This window comes from Panulirus ornatus, chromosome 5, assembly GCF_036320965.1.
Source record: "Panulirus ornatus isolate Po-2019 chromosome 5, ASM3632096v1, whole genome shotgun sequence".
Classification (NCBI taxonomy): Eukaryota; Metazoa; Arthropoda; class Malacostraca; order Decapoda; family Palinuridae; genus Panulirus; species Panulirus ornatus.
Genome location: NC_092228.1, coordinates 48239742 through 48259489, shown reverse-complemented (window position 1 = coordinate 48259489; position 19748 = coordinate 48239742). Strand labels below are relative to the sequence as shown.

Here is a 19748-nt window from a genome sequence, read left to right as displayed (position 1 = left end):
AGTCACCCCCTTTTTAAACAAATTCCACTGCAATACCATCCAAACCTGCTGCCTTGCCGGCTTTCATCTTCCGCAAAGCTTTTACTACCTCTTCTCTGTTTACCAAATCATTTTCCCTAACCCTCTCACTTTGCACACCACCTCGACCAAAACACCCTATATCTGCCACTTTATCATCAAACACATTCAACAAACCTTCAAAATACTCACTCCATCTCCTTCTCACATCCCCACTACTTGTTATCACCTCCCCATTTGCGCCCTTCACTGAAGTCCCCATGTGCTCCCTTGTCTTACGCACTTTATTTACCTCCTTCCAGAACATCTTTTTATTCTCCCTAAAATTTAATGATAATCTCTCACCCCAACTCTCATTTGCCCTCTTTTTCACCACTTGCACCTTTCTCTTGACCTCTTGTCTCTTTCTTTTATACATCTCCCACTCAATTGCAGTTTTTCCATGCAAAAATCGTCCAAATGCCTCTCTCTTCTCTTTCACTAATAATCTTACTTCTTCATCCCACCACTCACTACCCTTTCTAATCAACCCACCTCCCACTCTTCTCATGCCACAAGCATCTTTTGCGCAATACATCACTGATTCCCTAAATACATCCCGTTCCTCCCCCACTCCCCTTACTTCCATTGTTCTCACCTTTTTCCATTCTGTACTCAGTCTCTCCTGGTACTTCCTCACACAAGTCTCCTTCCCAAGCTCACTTACTCTCACCACCCTCTTCACCCCAACATTCACTCTTCTTTTCTGAAAACCCATACAAATCTTCACCTTAGCCTCCACAAGATAATGATCAGACATCCCTCCAGTTGCACCTCTCAGCACATTAACATCCAAAAGTCTCTCTTTCGCGCGCCTGTCAATTAACACGTAATCCAATAACGCTCTCTGGCCATCTCTCCTACTTACATAAGTATACTTTCTAAAATGGGAAACAGGAGTCACGGGGAGTGCTCAACCTCCTCGAAGGCTCAGATTGGGGTGTCTAAATGTGTGTGGATGTAACCAAGATGAGAAAAAAGGAGAGATAGGTAGTATGGTTGAGGAGAGGAACCTGGATGTTTTGGCTCTGAGTGAAACGAAGCTCAAGGGTAAAGGGGAAGAGTGGTTTGAGAATGTCTTGGGAGTAAAGTCAGGGGTTAGTGAGAGGACAAGAGCAAGGGAAGGAGCAGCACTACTCCTGAAACAGGAGTGGTGGGAGTATGTGATAGAGTGTAAGAAAGTAAACTCTAGATTAATATGGGTAAAGCTGAAAGTTGATGGAGAGAGATGGGTGATTATTGGTGCATATGCACCCGGGCATGAGAAGAAAGATCATGAGAGGCAAGTGTTTGGGAGCAGCTGAATGACTGTGTTAGAGGTTTTGATGCACAAGACCGGGTTATAGTGAAGGGTGATTTGAATGCAAAGGTGAGTAATGTGGCAGTTGAGGGAATAAGTGGTGTACATGGTGTGTTCAGTGTTATAAATGGAAATGGTGAAGAGCTTGTATATTTCTGTGCTGAAAAAGGACTGGTGATTGGGAATACCTGGTTTAAAAAGAGAGATATACATAAGTATACTTATGTAAGTAGGAGAGATAGGCAGAGAGCGTTATTAGATTACGTGTTAATTGATAGGCGCACGAAAGAGAGACTTTTGGATGTTAATGTACTGAGAGGTGCAACTGGAGGGATGTCTGATCATTATCTTGTTGAGGCGAAGGTGAAGATTTGTAGAGGTTTTCAGAAAGGAAGAGAGAATGTTGGGGTGAAGAGAGTGGTGAGAGTAAGTGAGGTTGGGAAGGAGACTTGTGTGAGGAAGTACCAGGAGTACAGAATGGAAAAAGGTGAGGACAAAGGAAATAAGGGGAGTGGGGGAGGAATGGGATGTATTTAGGGAAGCAGTGATGGCTTGCGCAAAAGATGCTTGTGGCATGAGAAGCGTGGGAGGTGGGCTGATTAGAAAGGGTAGTGAGTGGTGGGATGAAGAAGTAATATTATTGGTGAGGGAGAAGAGAGAGGTATTTGGACGATTTTTGCAGGGAAATAATGCAAATGAGTGGGAGATGTATAAAAGAAAGAGGCAGGAGGTCAAGAGAAAGGTGCAAGAGATGAAAAAGAGGGCAAATAGGAGTTGGGGTGAGAAAGTATCATTAAATTTTAGGGAGAATAAAAAGATGTTTTGGAAGGAGGTAAATAAAGTGCGTAAGACAAGGGAACAAATGGGAACTTCAGTGAAGGGGGCTAATGGGGAGGTGATAACAAGTAGTGGTGATGTGAGAAGGAGATGGAGTGAGTATTTTGAAGGTTTGTTGAATGTGTTTGATGATAGTGTGGCAGATATAGGGTATTTGGTCGAGAGGTAGTAAAAGAGCAGAGGTAGTAAAAGCTTTGCGGAAGATGAAAGCTGGCAAGGCAGCGGGTTTGGATAGTATTGCAAAGGAATTTATAAAAAAAAAAAGGGGGTGACTGAATTGTTGACTGGTTGGTAAGGTTATTTAATGTATGTATGATTCATGGTGAGGTGCCTGAGGATTGGCAGAATGCTTGCATAGTGCCATTGTACAAAGGCAAAGGGGATAAGAGTGAGAGCTAAAATTACAGAGGTATAAGTTTGTTGAGTATTCCTGGTAAATCATATGGGAGGGCACTGATTGAGAGGGTTAAGGCATGTACAGAGCATCAGATTGGGGAAGAGCAGTGTGGTTTCAGAAATGATAGAGGATGTGTGGATCAGGTGTTTGCGATGAAGAATGTATGTGAGAAATACTTAGAGAAACAAATGGATTTGTATGTAGCATTTATGGATCTGGAGAAGGCATATGATAAGAGTTGATAGAGATGCTCTGTGGGAGGTATTAAGAATAAATGGTGTGGGAGGCAGGTTGTTAGAAGCAGTGAAAAGTTTTTATCGAGGATGTAAGGCATGTGTATGTGTAGGAAGAGAGGAAAGTGATTGGTTCTCAGTGAATGTACGTTTGTGGCAGGGGTGTGTGATGTCTCCATGGTTGTTTAATTTGTTTATTGATGGGGTTGTTAGGGAGGTAAATGCAAGAGTTTTGGAAAGAGGGGCAAGTATACAGTCTGTTGTGGATGAGAGAGCTTGGGAAGTGAGTCAGTTGTTGTTTGCTGATGATACAGTGCTGATGGCTGATTCATGTGAGAAACTGCAGAAGCTGGTAACTGAGTTTGGCAAAGTATGTGAAAGAAGAAAGTTGAGAGTAAATGTGTATAAAGCAAGGTTATTAGGCACAGTAGGGTTGAGGGTCAAGTCAATTGGGAGGTAAGTTTATATATATATATATATATATATATATATATATATATATATATATATATATATATATATATATATATATATATATATATTTTTTTTTTTTTTTCTTTTTTTTTTTTGCTTTGTCGCTGTCCCCGCGTTTGCGAGGTAGCGCAAGGAAACAGACGAAAGAAATGGCCCAACCCACCCCCATACACATGCCTTGATTCAATCCACTGACAGCACATCAACCCGGTATACCACCTCGCTCCAATTCACTCTATTCTTTGCCCTCCTTTCACCCTCCTGCATGTTCAGGCCCCGATCACACAAAATCTTTTTCACTCCATCTTTCCACCTCCAATTTGGTCTCCCTCTTCTCCTCGTTCCCTCCACCTCCGACACATATATCCTCTTGGTCAATCTTTCCTCACTTATTCTCTCCATGTGACCAAACCATTTCAAAACACCCTCTTCTGCTCTCTCAACCACGCTCTTTTTATTTCCACACATCTCTCTTACCCTTACGTTACTTACTCGATCAAACCACCTCACACCACACATTGTCCTCAAACATCTCATTTCCAGCACATCCATCCTCCTGCGCACAACTCTATCCATAGTCCACGCCTCGCAACCATACAACATTGTTGGAACCACTATTCCTTCAAACATACCTATTTTTGCTTTCCGAGATAATGTTATCGACTTCCACACATTCTTCAAGGCTCCCAGAATTTTCGCCCCCTCCCCCACCCTATGATCCACTTCCGCTTCCATGGTTCCATCCGCTGCCAGATCCACTCCCAGATATCTAAAACACTTCACTTCCTCCAGTTTTTCTCCATTCAAACTCACCTCCCAATTGAATTGACCCTCAACCCTACTGTACCTAATAACCTTGCTCTTATTCACATTTACTCTTAACTTTCTTCTTTCACACACTTTACCAAACTCAGTCACCAGCTTCTGCAGTTTCTCACATGAATCAGCCACCAGCGCTGTATCATCAGCGAACAACAACTGACTCACTTCCCAAGCTCTCTCATCCCCAACAGACTTCATACTTGCCCCTCATTCCAAAACTCTTGCATTCACCTCCCTAACAACCCCATCCATAAACAAATTAAACAACCATGGAGACATCACACACCCCTGCCGCAAACCTACATTCACTGAGAACCAATCACTTTCCTCTCTTCCTACACGTACACATGCCTTACATCCTCGATAAAAACTTTTCACTGCTTCTAACAACTTGCCTCCCACACCATATATTCTTAATACCTTCCACAGAGCATCTCTATCAACTCTATCATATGCCTTCTCCAGATCCATAAATGCTACATACAAATCCATTTGCTTTTCTAAGTATTTCTCACAAACATTCTTCAAAGCAAACACCTGATCCACACATCCTCTACCACTTCTGAAACCACACTGCTCTTCCCCAATCTTATGCTCTGTACATGCCTTCACCCTCTCAATCAATACCCTCCCATATAATTTGCCAGGAATACTCAACAAACTTATACCTCTGTAATTTGAGCACTCACTCTTATCCCCTTTGCCTTTGTACAATGGCACTATGCACGCATTCCGCCAATCCTCAGGCACCTCACCATGAGTCATACATACATTAAATAACCTTACCAACCAGTCAACAATACAGTCACCCCTTTTTTAATAAATTCCACTGCAATACCATCCAAACCTGCTGCCTTGCCGGCTTTCATCTTCCGCAAAGCTTTTACTACCTCTTCTCTGTTTACCAACTCATTTTCCCTAACCCTCGCACTTTGCACACCACCTCGACCAAAACACCCTATATCTGCCACTCTATCATCAAACACATTCAAAAAACCTTCAAAATACTCACTCCATCTCCTTCTCACATCACCACTACTTGTTATCACCTCCCCATTTGCGCCCTTCACTGAAGTTCCCATTTGCTCCCTTGTCTTACGCACTTTATTTACCTCCTTCCAGAACCTCTTTTTATTCTCCCTAAAATTTAATGATACTCTCTCACCCCAACTCTCATTTGCCCTTTTTTTCACCTCTTGCACCTTTCTCTTGACCTCCTGTCTCTTTCTTTTATACGTCTTCCACTCAATATCATTTTTTCCCTGCAAAAATCGTCCAAATGCCTCTCTCTTCTCTTTCACTAATACTCTTACTTCTTCATCCCACCACTCACTACCCTTTCTAATCAACCCACCTCCCACTCTTCTCATGCCACAAGCATCTTTTGCGCAATCCATCACTTTCCTTTCCATAGCCAGAGGTTGAACCATTACGTGACATTCATTTTTTCATTTCATTTCAAGCTAGAAGTTTCAGTTTTCTAAATTGTTTCTTACATTTTTCACATGTATATATATGTATGTGTGTGTGTGTGTATATGTGCGTGTGTGTGTGTATGTGTATATATATATGTATATTATCCCTGGGGATAGGGGTGAAAGAATACTTCCCACGCATTCCTCGCGTGTCGTAGAAAGCGACTAGAGGGGACGGGAGCGGGTGGCCAGAAATCCTCCCCTCCTTGTATTTTTTTTTAACTTTCTAAAATGGGAAACAGAAGAAGGAGTCACGCGGGGAGTGCTCATCCTCCTCGAAGGCTCAGATTGGGGTGCCTAAATGTGTGTGGATGTAACCAAGATGTGAAAAAAGGAGAGATAGGTAGTATGTTTGAGGAAAGGAACCTGGATGTTTTGGCTCTGAGTGAAACGAAGCTCAAGGGTAAAGGGGAAGAGTGGTTTGGGAATGTCTTGGGAGTAAAGTCAGGGGTTAGTGAGAGGACAAGAGCAAGGGAAGGAGTAGCAGTACTCCTGAAACAGGAGTTGTGGAAGTATGTGATAGAATGTAAGAAAGTAAATTCTCGATTGATATGGGTAAAACTGAAAGTTGATGGAGAGAGATGGGTGATTATTGGTGCATATGCACCTGGGCATGAGAAGAAAGATCATGAGAGGCAAGTGTTTTGGGAGCAGCTGAATGAGTGTGTTAGTGGTTTTGATGCACGACACCGGGTTATAATGTAGGGTGATTTGAATGCAAAGGTGAGTAATGTGGCAGTTGAGGGAATAATTGGTATACATGGGGTGTTCAGTGTTGTAAATGGAAATGGTGAAGAGCTTGTAGATTTATGTGCTGAAAAAGGACTGATGATTGGGAATACCTGGTTTAAAAAGCGAGATATACATAAGTATACTTATGTAAGTAGGGGAGATGGCCAGAAAGCGTTATTGGATTACGTGTTAATTGACAGGCGCGCGAAAGAGAGACTTTTGGATGTTAATGTGCTGAGAGGTGCAACTGGAGGGATGTCTGATCATTATCTTGTGGAGGCTAAGGTGAAGATTTGTATGGGTTTTCAGAAAAGAAGAGTGAATGTTGGGGTGAAGAGGGTGGTGAGAGTAAGTGAGCTTGGGAAGGAGACTTGTGTGAGGAAGTACCAGGAGAGACTGAGTACAGAATGGAAAAAGGTGAGAACAATGGAAGTAAGGGGAGTGGGGAAGGAATGGGATGTATTTAGGGAATATATATATATATATATATATATATATATATATATATATATATATATATATATATATATATATATTTTTTTTTTTTTTTTTTTTTATACTTTGTCGCTGTCTCCCGCGTTTGCGAGGTAGCGCAAGGAAACAGACGAAAGAAATGGCCCAACCCCGCCCATACACATGTATATACATACGTCCACACACGCAAATATACATACCTACACAGCTTTCCATGGTTTACCCCAGACGCTTCACATGCCTTGATTCAATCCACTGACAGCACGTCAACCCCGGTATACCACATCATGTATATATATATATATATATATATATATATATATATATATATATATATATATATATATTTTATATTTATTATTTTGCTTTCTCGCTGTCTCCCGCGTTTGCGAGGTAGCGCAAGGAAACAGACGAAAGAAATGGCCCAACCCACCCCCATACACAATGTATATACATACACGTCAACACACGCAAATATACACACCTATACATCTCAATGTACACATATACACATATATATACACACACAGACACATACATATATACCCATGCACACAATTCACACTGTCTGCCTTTATTCATTCCCATCGCCACCTCGCTACGCATGGAATACCATCCCCCGCCCCCCTCATGTGTGCGAGGTAGCACTAGGAAAAGACAACAAAGGCCACATTCGTTCACACTCAGTCTCTAGCTGTCATGCAATAATGCCCGAAACCACAGCTCCCTTTCCACATCCAGGCCCCACACAACTTTCCATGGTTTGCCCCTGACGCTTCACATGCCCTGATTCAATCCACTGACAGCACGTCAACCCCGGTACACCACATCGATCCAATTCACTCTATCCCTTGCCCTCCTTTCACCCTCCTGCATGTTCAGGCCCCGATCACACAAAATCTTTTTCACTCCATCTTTCCACCTCCAATTTGGTCTCCCACTTCTCTTCGTTCCCTCCACCTCCGACACACACACACACACACACACACACACACATATATATATATATATATATATATATATATATATATATATATATATATATATATATATATATATATATATATCTTTCTTTCTTTCAAACTATTCGCCATTTCCCGCATTAGCGAGGTAGCGTTAAGAACAGAGGACTGGGCCTTTGAGGGAATACCCTCACCTGGCCGAATTCTCTGTTCCTTCTTTTGGAAAAAATAAAAAAAAAAAAAAAAAAAACGAGAGGGGAGGATTTCCAGCCCCCCGCTCCCTCCCCTTTTAGTCGCCTTCTACGACACGCAGGGAATACGTGGGAAGTATTCTTTCTCCCCTATCCCCAGGGATATATATATATATATATATATATATATATATATATATATATATATATATATATATATATATTATCCCTGGGGATAGGGGAGAAAGAATACTTCCCACGTATTCCATGCGTGTCGTAGAAGGCGACTAAAAGGGGAGGAAGCGGGGGGCTGGAAATCCTCCCCTCTCGTTTTTTTTTTTTAATTTTCCTAAAGAAGGAACAGAGGGGGCCAGGTGAGGATATTCCAAAAAAGGCCCGGTCCTCTGTTCTTAACGCTACCTCGCTAACGCGGGAAATGGCAAATAGTTTAAAAGAAAGAAAAATATATATATATACCTCGCAAACGCCGGAGACAGCGACAAAGTATAATAAAAAAATAATAATAAATATATATATATATATATATATATATATATATATATATATATATATATATATATATATATATATATATATATGTTTGGATGGTATTGCAGTGGAATTTATTAAAAAAGGGGGTGACTGTATTGTTGACTGGTTGGTAAGGTTATTTAATGTATGTATGACTCATGGTGAGGTGCCTGAGGATTGGCGGAATGCGTGCATAGTGCCATTGTACAAAGGCAAAGGGGATAAGAGTGAGTGCTCAAATTACAGAGGTATAAGTTTGTTGAGTATTCCTGGTAAATTATATGGGAGGGTATTGATTGAGAGGGTGAAGGCATGTACAGAGCATCAGATTGGGGAAGAGCAGTGTGGTTTCAGAAGTGGTAGAGGATGTGTGGATCAGGTGTTTGCTTTGAAGAATGTATGTGAGAAATACTTAGAAAAGCAAATGGATTTGTATGTAGCATTTATGGATCTGGAGAAGGCATATGATAGAGTTGATAGAGATGCTCTGTGGAAGGTATTAAGAATATATGGTGTGGGAGGAAAGTTGTTAGAAGCAGTGAAAAGTTTTTATCGAGGATGTAAGGCATGTGTACGTGTAGGAAGAGAGGAAAGTGATTGGTTCTCAGTGAATGTAGGTTTGCGGCAGGGGTGTGTGATGTCTCCATGGTTGTTTAATTTGTTTATGGATGGGGTTGTTAGGGAGGTAAATGCAAGAGTTTTGGAAAGAGGGGCAAGTATGAAGTCTGTTGGGGATGAGAGAGCTTGGGAAGTGAGTCAGTTGTTGTTCGCTGATGATACAGCGCTGGTGGCTGATTCATGTGAGAAACTGCAGAAGCTGGTGACTGAGTTTGGTAAAGTGTGTGGAAGAAGAAAGTTAAGAGTAAATGTGAATAAGAGCAAGGTTATTAGGTACAGTAGGGTTGAGGGTCAAGTCAATTGGGAGGTGAGTTTGAATGGAGAAAAACTGGAGGAAGTGAAGTGTTTTAGATATCTGGGAGTGGATCTGGCAGCGGATGGAACCATGGAAGTGGAAGTGGATCATAGGGTGGGGGAGGGGGCGAAAATTCTGGGGGCCTTGAAGAATGTGTGGAAGTCGAGAACATTATCTCGGAGAGCGAAAATGGGTATGTTTGAAGGAATAGTGGTTCCAACAATGTTGTATGGTTGCGAGGCGTCGGCTATGGATAGAGTTGTGCGCAGGAGGATGGATGTGCTGGAAATGAGATGTTTGAGGACAATGTGTGGTGTGAGGTGGTTTGATCGAGTGAGTAACGTAAGGGTAAGAGAGATGTGTGGAAATAAAAAGAGCGTGGTTGAGAGAGCAGAAGAGGGTGTTTTGAAGTGGTTTGGGCACATGGAGAGAATGAGTGAGGAAAGATTGACCAAGAGGATATATGTGTCGGAGGTGGAGGGAACGAGGAGAAGAGGGAGACCAAATTGGAGGTGGAAAGATGGAGTGAAAAAGATTTTGTGTGATCGGGGCCTGAACATGCAGGAGGGTGAAAGGAGGGCAAGGAATAGAGTGAATTGGAGCGATGTGGTATACCGGGGTTGACGTGCTGTCAGTGGATTGAATCAAGGCATGTGAAGCGTCTGGGGTAAACCATGGAAAGTTGTGTAGGTATGTATATTTGCGTGTGTGGACGTATGTATATACATGTGTATGGGGGGGGGGGGGGGGGGGGGGGGTTGGGCCATTTATTTCGTCTGTTTCCTTGCGCTACCTCGCAAACGCGGGAGACAGCGACAAAGTATAATAAAAAAAAAAAAAATAATATATATATATATATTTTCCCTGGGGATAGGGGAGAAAGAATACTTCCCATGTATTACCTGCGTGTCGTAGAAGGCGACTAAAAGGGAAGGGAGCGGGGGGCTGGAAATCCTCCCCTCTGTTTTTTTTTCAATTTTCCAAAAGAAGGAACAGAGAAGGGGGCCAGGTGAGGATGTTCCCTCAAAGGTCCAGTCCTCTGTTCTTAACGCTACCTTGCTAACGCGGGAAATGGCGAATAGTATAAAAATATCCAATACCAAGTCTTGTACATTACCACCATGAATATTAAATCTATTCCTACAAGAAATGAACCCAGCACAAACAATACATGGAACCCTTTAAATTAACATCCTGGTCACTCCACTATACATCAGCACAATCTGAAAATCGATGTATTAGCCACTGGATCTTCCAGTCATTTGTTACGTATGATACGAAAACACAGCTAGTATCAGGAACTAGCTTTGACTTTGTAGCAACTGGATCACATAGAAATGTAACTAAACAGTCAGTATGATGGGAACAGATGGCAAAATCATCAGTCACAAGCTTTTTAATTTCTTTATCCCACTATGTTTCTTACATACACAAACAAACAAAAAATATGCTTCCTTTGGGGCACAGACACACACACACACACACACAAAAAAAAAAAAATTGTTTCTATCCATAATTCAACAGAAATGGCCAGAGTTTTCCTCCCTTCCCTTGTAATACTCTCATCAGTGTATATGGCAGATTCACTTTCATTAAGTTCTCCTAAAATGACCTTTAGAAATAGCAGTTCTATACCACTACACACTATATGTCCTGCTTCAGTTCTCAAAGCAAATTCTTGTTAAGATGACTAAGGCAGCATTCTCTGGAAATTTTCAGGAGGCCTATTAAATGCAAATGTAAAATTTCTCTGTGCTCTGCTTCCAGAAGACCCTGTGCAAAGATAAATTTCAGCAGAAGTAGTTGACCTGAGCACTGATTTGACCTAACTCAGTACTTCTTATCGAGCGAGGATGGGTATGCGAGTGACACATTTCATGGAATACGCAACTTTACAAAACCATTTGGCATTTTAATATTCCACACATTTCAAAATCAATTCATCAAAGGGTTTGGAAGCCCAATCCCATCATATCTGAGTGGTCACTGTAAAGAATATTTTAAATCTAATAATCTTCATTTTACATTTCACTGAAGCTATTCTTTTTATTATACTTCATCACCGTCTCCCGCGTTAGCAAGGAAGCGCAAGAAAACAGATGAAAGAATGGCCAAACCCACCCATATACTATTCCTTCAAACATACCCATTTTTCCTCTCCGCGATAACATTCTCGCCTTCCACACATTTTTCAACACTCCCAGAACCTACGTCCCCTCCCCCACCCTGTGACACACTTCCGCTTCCATGGTTCCACCTGCTGCTAAATCCACTCCCATATATCTAAAACACTTCACTTCCTCCAGTTCTTCTCCATTCAGACTTAACTCCCAATTTACTTGTCCCTCAACCCTACTGAACTTAATAACCTTGCTCTTATTCACATTTACTCTCAGCTTTCTTCTTTCACACACTTTACCAAACTCAGCCATAAACTTACGCAGTTTCTCACCCAAATCACTCACCAGCGCTGTATCATCAGCGAACAACAACTGACTCACTTCAAAAAGCCCTCTCATCCACAACAGACTGCATACTTGCCCATCTCTCCAAAACTCCTGCATTCACCTCCCTAACAACCCCATCCATAAACAAATTAAACAACCATAGAGACATCATGCACCCCTGCCACAAACTGACATTCACTGGGAACCAATCACTCTCCTCTCTTCCTACTTGTACACATGCCCCACTTCCTTGGTAAAAACTTTTCACTGCTTCCAGCAACTTACCTCCCACACCATATACTCTTAATACCTTCCAGGAAGCATCTTTATCAACCCCATCATATGCCTTCTCCAGATCCATCTGTTTTTCTCGCACACATTCTTCAAAGCAAACACCTGATCCACACATCCTCTACCATTTCTGAAACCACACTGCTCTTCCCTAATCTGATGCTCTATACATGCCTTTACCCTCTCAATCAATACCCTCCCATGTAATTTCCCAGGAATACTCAACAAAAGTATACCTTTGTAATTTGAACATTCACCTTTATCCCCTTTGTCTTTGTACAATGGCACTATGCATGCATTTTGCCAATCCTCAGGCACCTCACCATGAACCATAAATACATTGAATATCCTTAACCAATCAACAACAGTCACCCCCTTTTTTAATAAATTCCACTACAATATCATCTAAACCCGCCGCCTTGCCGGCTTTCCTCTTCTGCAAATCTTTCACTACCTCTTTCACTACCCTCTCACTTCGCACACCACCTCAACCAAAACACTCTAAACCTGCCACTCTATCATCTAACACATTCAACAAACCTTCAAAATACTCACTCCATCTCCTTCTCACTTCACCACTACTTGTTATCACCTCCCCACTAGCCCCCTTCACTGAAGTTCCCATCTGTTCCCTTGTCTTACGCACTTTATTTACCTCCTTCCAAAACATCTTTTATTCTCCTTAGAATTTAATGATACTCACACCCCAACTCTCATTTGCCCTCTTTTTCACCTCTTGCACCTTTCTCTTGACCTCCTGCCGCTTTCTTTTATACATCTCCCACTCATTTGCACTACTTCCCTGCAAAAATCGTCAACACGCCTCTCTCTTCTCTTTCACTAACATTCTTACTTCTTCATTCCACCACTCACTACCCTTTCTAATCAGCCCATATCCCACCTTACTCATGCCATAAGCATCTTTTGCACAATCCATCACGGCTTCCTTAAATACATTCCATCCCTCCCCCACTTCCCTTATGTCATTTGCTCTCACCTTTTTCCATTCTGCACTTAATCTCTCCTGGTACTTCCTCACACAAGTCTCCTTCCCAAGCTCACTTACTCTCATCCACTCTCTTCACCCAAACATTCTCTCTTTTGAAAACCTCTACAAATCTTCGCCTTCGCCTCCACAAGATAATGATCAGACATCCCTCCAGCTGCCCCTCTCAGCACATTAACATCCAAAAGTCTCACTTTCACATGCCTATCAATTAAAATGTAATCCAATAACACTCTCTGGCCATCTCTCCAACTTACATATGTATACCTCTGTATATATCTCTTTTTAAACCAGGTATTCCCAATCACCAGTCCTTTTTCAGCACACAAATCTACAAGCTCTTCACCATTTCCATTTACAACACTGAACAGCCCATGAACACCTATCATACCCTCAACTGCCACATTACTCACCTTTGCATTCAAATCACCTATCACTACAACCCGGTCTCGTGAATCAAAACTACTAACACACTCACTCAGCTGCTCCCAAAACCCTTGCCTCTCATGATCTTTCTTCTCATGACCAGGTGCATAGGCACCAATAATCACCCACCTCTCTCCATCTACTTTCAGTGTTACCCATATCAATCTAAAGTTACTTTCTTACACTCTATAATAGACTTCCACAACTTTTGCTTCAGGAGTAGTGCTACTCCTTTTATTGAAGTATGGCAAGAAAATCATTAACTGATAAAAAAAAGGTGATGAATATACTAAATTTGTTGGGGTGACAGCAATATACTGACAGTTTAGTACTAGAAAATGTCTGATAATGATGGAGAAATAATCTACTACAGAAATAATTGATTACTCTGACAGCGATAATGAGCCAAGAATTTCTGCAGAGAACAAGAAACCAATGCAAGCAGAAATGGCAGGAGCATCTGATAATCTGTGCAACTTCAGGATCTCATCCATGGAAGACAACCACAGGCAGTCTACAAAGCCTTGTTCAAACGAAACAAGAACAGCACAAGGGACATCTGTACATGCCTCTCCAGAGCCTTGTGGGAAAACTAAGGAAGTTCAAGAACCCACTGCTGCCTCTGAGCATTCTAAGGATCAAGATGTACTCAACAACCCTGGAAATCACAAAAATGCAGAAATGCAGAAGACTAAAATATAAAGCATAAAGAACAGAGAAATTGAAAACTTAAAAGAAATTAATGCACTACTGGAACTGCTAATTTTTGCAGGCACTCACAGAAACAGTTACCCAAGATGGTACCTGAATTAACTCATTCACTACTGGCACAGACACTGTGTTGAGCTATTACTGAATTTTTGAGTAAAAATATAAGTTCTTTATGTTTCTGTGCTCTAAGAAAAAATATGAGGCATATATTAAATGAGTTAGAGCCAAAGAAAGAGCCATTGTCAAGTGTCACACAAAAGCCACACAATCAGTGCACACTCATGAGAGTCTGTAATCATTTATTTGTGGGAAAGTATGTGGAAAGAGTACTTTTGGGGCTACAGTCTCTGAACTTTCTACCACAAGGACCTTCTGAACCATTGTAAACTGCGAGTATTCAGTCTCACTAGTTACTTAATTCCAAAGATCCACTATATCTCAACACTAAACTTCTAAACATCCCTTCTAACGAGATTTCAGTCCAGCTTTTTGTTACGGCTTCTAGTTACTCTGGTGCTCCATTTCTTGGTTGTCTATTCATTACCATTATTTCCACCCCCCCTTCCCCCAAACACACACACACACACTCAGCTTTAAAGCCTCAACCACTCAAGATAACTCTATCCTCTTAATTTCAATCTAGCTGCTCTTCACTGCTTGCATGTAACTGTTGTCATCTATCCACACAACCCTCCAAACCGCTAGCATTAAATGATGTCGCCCATCAATGCCACTCACTCTCTCACACTGCTAGCATGCAAATGTCATCCATTAAAACCACATATTTCTTCATACTACTATCATGTAAATATCATCCATCAACACCACATACTTCTTTATACTACTATCATGTAAATATCATTCATCAACACCACATACTTCTTCATACTACTATCATGTAAATATCATCCATCAACACCACATACTTCTTCATACTACTATCATGCAAATGTCATCCATCAACACCACATACTTCTTCATACTACTATCACGTAAATGTCACCCATCAACACCATGCACTCCTTCAAAATGCTAGCATGACAATGTTTAAAATGATGGTCAACTTGGGACAGCATTTCTGGTCTTACTTGTCTTTTAATGCCTCTGTTCATAAATGATTGCTCTATCGTAATGCACACAACAAATTGTACATCTCAGAACTTCACAATCATAAAGTGATTATACAGAGATTATTTCAACTGCCATACCATATATGTTTGAATCATTTATCAATTTGTAACAATTTTGGCCTCATATTTTTTACATGCATTTATTCAAAACTGATCACTATCATACTACATAAATACCAAGTAAATATTATAACAACTTCACTATTACAAAGCAATAATTTTGAGGTAATGACTAAGACCAAAAATGAAAACAGAAAATGAAAATGATTACAACATTCTCTAAAGTGACCAACATGGCAAAAGCAAAACATGTGCCAATCAAAGGCCATTTCAAAAGAAATAAAAACATTAAAGAAAAGGAAAATAGAAATTGATCTGGGCTCTGTTGGTATTCAAAGACCTGACTCTCTAAGAAAGAAAGGCTCCAATGTTTTTGAAGATAAATATGTTCAAAAATGATTGCTCTACATTACTGTACATACCAAATACTACATACTAAACAACTTTATTATTACAAAGAAATTACACTGAGGAAATTACTTAGTAAGCCAAAGCATAAATACTTAAGATGTTCATCCACCTATGACAATGTTAGTCTCACATTATTCTATTTTTACATAAATCTCTTCATCAAACGACTAATCTATAAAACAGTATATAGCAATTACTAACTTGTGTACAATACCACTAATACAAGGCAATAGAATACATATAAATGATAAGTAGAAAAGAAGGCGGATATGTTGGATATTAGATGCAGATGAAGGGGGTTGCCTGAATAAGAAACAATATATAAGAGAGATCAAGGGGGTAAGCTAAACTAGTTTGGAAACAAAGAGAGGATGACTAAGAAAGCATAAATGTAAAAAGTGGAGGAACAGGGAAGAGAAGGAAACCAAAGAGGTGGCGGAAGGATGGAATGAAAGGTGCTTTGAAATTTCAGGGACTGAACATGGAGGTGTGAGTGAGGTGTCAAAGAGGTAAAGCGAATTAGAGAGAGGTGGAATATTGGGGTCAATGTGCTGTCAATGGGTGTGTATGAAACAGCAAGGGTAAACTATGGAGAAGTCTGTAGGGATATACTATTCGCCATTTCCCGCGATAGCGAGGTAGTGTTAAGAACAGAGGACTGGGCCTTTGAGGGAATATCCTCACCTGACCACCTTCTATGTTCCTTCTTTTGGGAAAAAAAAAAAAAAAAAAAAAAAAAAAACGAGAGGGGAGGATTTCCAGCCCCCCGCTCCCTTCCCTTTTAGTCGCCTTCTACAACACGCAGGGAATACGTGGGAAGTATTCTTTCTCCCCTATCCCCAGGGATAATATATATATATATATATTTTTTTTCTTTTTTGCTTTGTCGCTGTCTCCCGCGTTTGCGAGGTAGCGCAAGGAAACAGACGAAAGAAATGGCCCAACCCACCCCCATACACATGTATATACATACGTCCACACACGCAAATATACATACCTACACAGCTTTCCATGGTTTACCCCAGTCGCTTCACATGCCTTGATTCAATCCACTGACAGCACGTCAACCCCGGTATAATACATCGCTCCAATTCACTCTATTCTTTGCCCTCCTTTCACCCTCCTGCATGTTCAGGCCCCAATCACACAAAATCTTTTTCACTCCATCTTTCCACCTCCAATTTGGTCTCCCTCTTCTCCTTTTTCACTCCATCTTTCCACCTCCAATTTGGTCTCCCTCTTCTCCTTGTTCCCTCCACCTCCGACACATATATTCTCTTGGTCAATCTTTCCTCACTCATTCTCTCCATGTGCCCGAACCATTTCAAAACACCCTCTTCTGCTCTATCAACCACGCTCTTTTTATTTCCACACATCTCTCTTACCCTTACGTTACTTACTCGATCAAACCACCTCACACCACACATTGTCCTCAAACATCTCATTTCCAGCACATCCATCCTCCTGCGCACAACTCTATCCATAGCCCACGCCTCGCAACCATACAACATTGCTGGAACCACTATTCCTTCAAACATACCCATTTTTGCTTTCCGAGATAATGTTCTCGACTTCCACACATTCTTCAAGGCTCCCAGAATTTTCGCCCCCTCCCCCACCCTATGATCCACCTCCGCTTCCATGGTTCCATCCAGCTGCCAGATCCACTCCCAGATATCTAAAACACTTCACTTCCTCCAGTTTTTCTCCATTCAAACTCACCTCCCAATTGACTTGACCCTCAACCCTACTGTACCTAATAACCTTGCTCTTATTCACATTTACTCTTAACTTTCTTCTTTCACACACTTTACCAAACTCAGTCACCAGCTTCTGCAGTTTCTCACATGAATCAGCCACCAGCGCTGTATCATCAGCGAACAACAACTGACTCACTTCCCAAGCTCTCTCATCCCCAGCAGACTTCATACTTGCCCCTCTTTCCAAAACTCTTGCATTCACCTCCCTAACAACCCCATCCATAAACAAATTAAACAACCATGGAGACATCACACACCCCTGCCGCAAACCTACATTCACTGAGAACCAATCACTTTCTCTCTTCCTACACGTACACATGCCTTACATCCTCGATAAAAACTTTTCACTGCTTCTAAGAACTTGCCTCCCACACCATATATTCTTAATACCTTCCACAGAGCATCTCTATCAACTCTATCATATGCCTTCTCCAGATCCATAAATGCTATATACAAATCCATTTGCTTTTCTAAGTATTTCTCACATACATTCTTCAAAGCAAACACCTGATCCACACATCCTCTACCACTTCTGAAACCACACTGCTCTTCCCCAATCTGATGCTCTGTACATGCCTTCACCCTCTCAATCAATATCCTCCCATATAATTCACCAGGAATATATATATATATATATATATATATATATATATATATATATATATATATATATATATATATATATATCAAAGCAAACACCTGATCCACACATCCTCTACCACTTCTGAAACCACACTGCTCTTCCCCAATCTGATGCTCTGTACATGCCTTCACCCTCTCAATCAATATCCTCCCATATAATTTACCAGGAATATATATATATATATATATATATATATATATATATATATATATATATATATATATATATATATATATATCAAAGCAAACACCTGATCCACACATCCTCTACCACTTCTGAAACCACACTGCTCTTCCCCAATCTGATGCTCTGTACATGCCTTCACCCTCTCAATCAATACCCTCCCATATAATTTACCAGGAATACTCAACAAACTTATACCTCTGTAATTTGAGCACTCACTCTTATCCCCTTTGCCTTTGTACAGTGGCACTATGCACGCATTCCGCCAATCCTCAGGCACCTCACCATGAGTCATACATACATTAAATAACCTTACCAACCAGTCAACAATACAGTCACCCCCTTTTTTAATAAATTCCACTGCAATACCATCCAAACCTGCTGCCTTGCCGGCTTTCATCTTCCGCAAAGCTTTCACTACCTCTTCTCTGTTTACCAAATCATTTTCCCTAACCCTCTCACTTTGCACACCACCTCGACCAAAACACCCTATATCTGCCACTCTATCATCAAACACATTCAACAAACCTTCAAAATACTCACTCCATCTCCTTCTCACATCACCACTACTTGTTATCACCTCCCCACTTGCGCCCTTCACCGAAGTTCCCATTTGCTCCCTTGTCTTGTGAGAAATACTTAGAAAAGCAAATGGATTTGTATGTAGCATTTATGGATCTGGAGAAGGCATATGATAGAGTTGATAGAGATGCTCTGTGGAAGGCATTAAGAATATATGGTGTGGGAGGAAAGTTGTTAGAAGCAGTGAAAAGTTTTTATCGAGGATGTAAGGCATGTGTACGTGTAGGAAGAGAGGAAAGTGATTGGTTCTCAGTGAATGTAGGTTTGCGGCAGGGGTGTGTGATGTCTCCATGGTTGTTTAATTTGTTTATGGATGGGGTTGTTAGGAGGTAAATGCAAGAGTTTTGGAAAGAGGGGCAAGTATGAAGTCTGTTGGGGATGAGAGAGCTTGGGAAGTGAGTCAGTTGTTGTTCGCTGATGATACAGCGCTGGTGGCTGATTCATGTGAGAAACTGCAGAAGCTGGTGACTGAGTTTGGAAAAGTGTGTGGAAGAAGAAAGTTAAGAGTAAATGTGAATTAGGTACAGTAGGGTTGAGGGTCAAGTCAATTGGGAGGTAAGTTTGAATGGAGAAAAACTGGAGGAAGTGAAGTGTTTTAGATATCTGGGAGTGGATCTGGCAGCGGATGGAACCATGGAAGCGGAAGTGGATCATAGGGTGGGGGAGGGGGCGAAAATCCTGGGGGCCTTGAAGAATGTGT

General features: G+C 41.1%; 1 protein-coding gene and 1 long non-coding RNA gene across 3 annotated transcripts in view; both read right to left on the bottom strand.

The window, feature by feature from the left end:
- The window catches only part of LOC139748772 (polyadenylate-binding protein 2-like), a 284468-nt gene that overhangs the window by 55300 nt on the left and 209420 nt on the right, over positions 1–19748 (bottom strand). The gene's annotated exons all lie outside the window — the stretch shown is intronic.
- Positions 15903–17506, bottom strand: LOC139748770 (uncharacterized). The gene is made up of 2 exons (XR_011712824.1): positions 17102–17506; positions 15903–17055 (listed from the first exon to the last, which is right to left on the bottom strand). It is a non-coding gene; the product is annotated as an uncharacterized lncRNA (long non-coding RNA).